The sequence below is a fragment of the Berghia stephanieae genome, unplaced genomic scaffold (genome assembly GCF_034508935.2).
Source record: "Berghia stephanieae isolate SIO BIC M18660-M18661 unplaced genomic scaffold, UCSD_Bste_1.3 scaffold6037, whole genome shotgun sequence".
Taxonomy (NCBI): domain Eukaryota; kingdom Metazoa; phylum Mollusca; class Gastropoda; order Nudibranchia; family Aeolidiidae; genus Berghia; species Berghia stephanieae.
The window spans coordinates 1-5,073 of NW_027627553.1; the positions used below are offsets into that span (position 1 = coordinate 1).

Consider the following 5,073-nt stretch of genomic DNA (forward strand, 5'->3'; position numbering starts at 1 on the left):
TTTGGCATTAGAAAAATCATTTGGCATTTGGCATTTTCATTTGGCATTTTCTTTTCTTGTATATTATACTTCAAATGACACCTTTTCTTAATTAAGTTTCATAAGAAACACGAAACAGTAAGTTTTCTTAATTGTCAATAATTATTTAACTGTTTACGTATTTACCTTTCATGTTAATGTATTTCTTTTTCATTCTTAAAATCCAACCGTGGTGTAGTGGTTTAGCACTCCACTTAGTTGTCAGTAGGTAAAAAATTACCCCAACAGGAAATTTAGTATAATTCAAAAAAAAGAAAAAAAAAAAAGAAAAGAAAACACGCAAGCCACCAGGATATGATAGTAAATTGTCTATCAAAAGTGAGTAGTTTTCTTTTGGGGGTGGGAGTCAACAGACTTTGGCATTTTTTTGAGTGTTTTGGCATTTTTTGAGTCTTCCCCTGGCATTTTGTTGAAAAATAATCTGGCAACCCTGGCTTTCAAGGACCAGCCGACCAGCCTCCACTTTTCGCGGTCTTTCTTTGAGAAATGTGAAGCAAAAAAAAAAATGGCCCTCTCGGTAAACGAGACATTCTCATCTTTTCTCCAATTTGAAAACATTCGAAAATGAGAATAATGTACTTTTTATTAAAAAGTCAACAAAGAAGGTAAGTAAACTAGATACGACAATTTTTTTCCTTAATTAAGTGGCAACTCATTTCTCGTCATTCTCACTCTATCTCTATCAACTAAGAAGAGTACACACCTCAAACATTTGTCAGTTCATATCTTTGCTTTTATGAGGTCTATTTTCATTTTGAAAAGTTCAAAGTGAACAACTAAATGACGCCGATTCAGTGGTGTATTTGGTCTATCTTCATGTGAATAAATATTTTATTATTGACTTTTCCAAAATTCCAATAGGTCATTCATTTGTATGATACTCTATGTCGTGATCTATTTCTCCTTGATTTCAGCTGTCTCAGCTCTAAACTATACTTTTCTTTCTCAATAAATAATTCATTTTCTGTTTGCAATGTATTACAGAGATGTTGATTTACCACATGTAAAAAATTTCAAAGTTGTATCTGAAGCTGTTTCTGAATTATACGTGATTATCCATTGGGATGCTGTGCTTTGGTCACATTTTTTCCTATTACTAATTAAGCTATCTATATATAGAGATTTTCCACCACATAAACGGTCATAACTTTTTAACCAGTTGAGACAGAGCGATAATTTTTCACTCTAATTAATGTTTCACTCCCTTTATTTTTCTACGCTAAATTAATACCCATAGCCACTATTTTGAAAAATTCTTGCAAGTGCCTACTAAGAGGGTTGAACTTGAACCTGAACATGCTCCTTCTTCTTCTTCTTCTTCTACTAATAACTACAACTAGATAGGTACTACGCCTCTCCTGAATGATCGGAACCGTTTAAGAAACTAAATTACGGGTTCCACCGGCGCAGCTCTCTAGACTTCCAGTCCCACAGTGCCCAGTATGGGCGGGAGACCTTACCCCCGATGTTCCTCGAGCCTCGAGGTAGTTTCACTTTATAGTTGTTTTAGCTTTTGAACTGTGGATCTTTTGTCAAACGTTTTATTTTAATTTTTCAAATTTAGTAGCACTTTAAAGGTCTGCGTTAGGTATCGCTCTGCTGTACTGTAATTGTAAGAGCGTAAGAATAACATGATAAAAGTACTGTAAAAGTATGCTGATGAAAATGATATTGACAATGAAATTATAATAAAAAGAAGAACAATAGAACTTATAAACAAATCAATAAAGAAGCTTTTAAAAAAATGAAATTTAAAAGAAGAAAAAACTGCCTCAAGAAGTGAAAAAAATTGTCCCTGTTGTTGAGATGTGAAGTGGACATAATCGTGTCTGTTAAGAATTAGAAGAAATGAAAGATGCCACTTTTTATTTTAAATGTAGATTGCACATTAGCAGAACACTAAAAAAAAAAAGTAAAGAAAGAAAATCCAATGTGGCAACTTGGTTGCAAGTGAAAAAAGTAAAATTACTCCACTCATCATTGCTGCTGGTGTGATGTCTAGTGTTAGTTAGGTGTCACTATGTTAGAGTGATATCTTGTTACTTCATATTTTCATTTTAAAACCTGTAGAACAACTTGATTGATTTGTAAATTTCCTTATATGACCATTGTTTTAGTTTTCCGCAGCCATTATAATTCAATTTGAAATATTGAAAGGTACTGGAGAGGAGTCTTAGCGGGGGTTTTTTTTGTCTTGTTAGTTTTAGTTATAGGTCATAGTGCAGGTCCAAGTGTTGGAAATGTACAAGGTTTTATTTTTTATTTTAAGGTTAGTTGAAGGAATACTTTCCTTAGCTCAAGGAACGTGCAGAAGACCTCCCCTATTTACTACTTACTACTACTACCCAAGTACTAGTGCTAGACTACTTCTTCCGCCACCTCACTCCTAAACGGACTGACACCACAGGCAACTGATATTATTCTCTCTCTCTCTCTCTCTCTCTCTCTCTGAGTGTGTATCTGTCTGTCTATTTCTGCCCATCTCCCCTCTTTTTACTAATTAGTTTGTAGGTCTTTGGCAAATTCTCAAGAACAGCCAAGATATTATGCGGCTGTGTGGCACTCACTTCCGGATTGGAAGGTCCTGGGGTCGAGCCTCGTCAAGGACTCACGTTCTCTCACTGTACTCATGTGTATGATTTCCTATCCGCTAAGAGCGTTGTCTGTCAGAAGAAAAACATCGCCTAACGTTCTACTTGTTACGTGTTGCTGCTAGTCATGGATCCTTAGTAAAGTGCTTTGAGCATGTTTGGTGGATATTGCGGCTTATGAAAGCTCAATTCTTTTTTTAATATTTATATATATATATATATAAAAAAGATGCAGGATGATGACGGGCATGCGCTACTTTATGATGTAGTATAAACCATTCCTAATATATGATTTTGCTAAATAGGCCTACACTCAAATTTTACGAGTGTATCTGGTGGCAAATATTAGACACTCGTTGCCACTGTGATTTTGATGAAACTTGGCTTATACACAGATACATGAATTTTCCTAATACGGCTTCAAACATGGGATCTGAACTTCAATTTATAATGAAGTAATTTTTCGACAGCTTGATTGAATGTGACAAGATCCTTTTACTTAATACAATTCAATTTAGTGTGGTCTGTAGTTGTTTGCCTAATATTAGAATGCACAGAATTTGAATTTTTATTGACTTTAAATATTGAAAACAACATGCCTTTGGCTTTCCATTTGTGCCATTCCATTCAGCTTTTGACCTAGTCCCTAATTTGAGTACCACGTCACAAATTTAAGTTCTTCGAGAAAAACTCTCGACTTACTTTCTTATTCTTCTAACGTACTGAACTGTAACACCTTTGTCTCAGTTGGAGAAAATATTGCAATTTTTAAACTTAATATTTAGGTATTTCTGTTATGATCTTTTATATTATTCCGTGTTTTTCAGCTTCCATCATATCACCCTGAGGAAAGTTGGCTAATTTATGACTTTTGTGTCTATGAATGCAAGCAGGGCAAAAAGCAATTGACTTCAAGCGAAGGAGTTCGCCCTAACCAGAGGTGGAGGTTGTTTTTGGACGGGGGCAGGAGGTGTTTTTTTACTTTTACATATTTTTAAAAAAATGAAATATTATATGCACAAGGTTTTTAATATTTCAGAATAAACTCGGAAGTAAATTATCACCATCAGCTTTTCTATCTTGATTGCCAAGACAATTTTAATAAAGCAATCAAACTGATTCTGAATTTTAAAACATCCAGAGGAAGAGGAAATGTGTGCCTATCTGCAGCTCATTTACAGTCTTCAGTGGGCGGGCTGCACGATGTAATGCAGCAAGACAATAGTTAAACTATTACCAGAACAGTTTTAAAAAGTGAAAGACTTGATTTGTTCAAAAAATCTGATTGCGCTGGATTAGTATTATTATTGAATGTCTTATTAAGATTTATTTTCAATTGCTCTATAATCTGCATGTTGAAATCCTTCACAATTGAGTTATGCAAGTGACAACGCTATTAATATTTTATCATACTATGGTTGTGGTATAATTTTATTATTTTGTAATAAAAAGTTTTTCTTACCATGCAGGACTCTGAAATTAATACTGGCTTCTGAGGGTTACAGGGGCTAATCACCTGCGATTAAATTGGTAAGACTCATTCATTTTATACTTATTTTCCATCGACATTTTGTCCCTACAGTTTTTCGCTGCCGGAAAATTTTACACTTGACAACAATTAATCGCAATTCTATTTTAGTCGCAATTAGACTCAATTTTTTTGTATAATATGTATTATTTTTTCTTTTCTTGTTACTTTATATTTTCAGTACTTAATTGTCCCTCCCCCCTCCCACTATTGAGTGTAATCCTGTTGCTCCCTGTCTTTGTTATGGATTAAGATTGCTCATTTTTTTCCTGGTTCTTGCGGGGGTCTTTAGTTGGGGATGCCGACAGTCAAATACAGTACCTTTCTTCTTGAGATGATTTTTTATACTGTAAATCAAAACTGTCAAAATTGGTACATCTTTGAGGTGCTCGTGAAATCTACTGTTCCCTATTGAATCAGTCACCCTATCATCATCCTTTTTATAATGTTGTAAGCGCTATTAAGTCCTGTAAGACAATATAAGCAGATCTAGGTGGTGGTATTTTTTTGGTTTTTTTTTTTTTGTCTTTGTTTATTTTTTGTTCCAGATAAGGAATTTTAAGATTTGATGGTTGTCCATAGACTTTTAAAAATAAAATTTGACTTTGACTATGAGTACGGTGCATTTATAAGTGCTTGATTTCTGAGGACTAATTATAAATGGTGACCACTCTATTGGTTTTGTATGCCATGAAAATGTTACAAAGACAATGAAGCGACATTTTTGGGAAAATTTTGCAGTCATTCATTTAACCCTTGAATTTGATGAGCGCCTGTTGATTTTAGTTCATTCAAGTATTTTAGAGTGACAAACACAACCTCGTGCATTATGGGTTTATATTTATATGCAGATTTTTGTCTTTAAATTGTCAATAAAAAATAAAATGCTTTTTTTTGTTTTGTTAGCTGGCAGGT

General features: G+C 34.0%; 1 long non-coding RNA gene across 1 annotated transcript; it reads left to right on the forward strand.

Annotated features, from left to right (window-relative positions):
- The first annotated feature begins 253 nt into the window (after nt 1-253).
- LOC144962109 (uncharacterized) lies at nt 254-4,146 on the forward strand. The gene is made up of 3 exons (XR_013643369.1): nt 254-644; nt 3,458-3,570; nt 4,100-4,146. It is a non-coding gene; the product is annotated as an uncharacterized LOC144962109 (long non-coding RNA).
- Nucleotides 4,147-5,073: the final 927 nt, after the last annotated feature.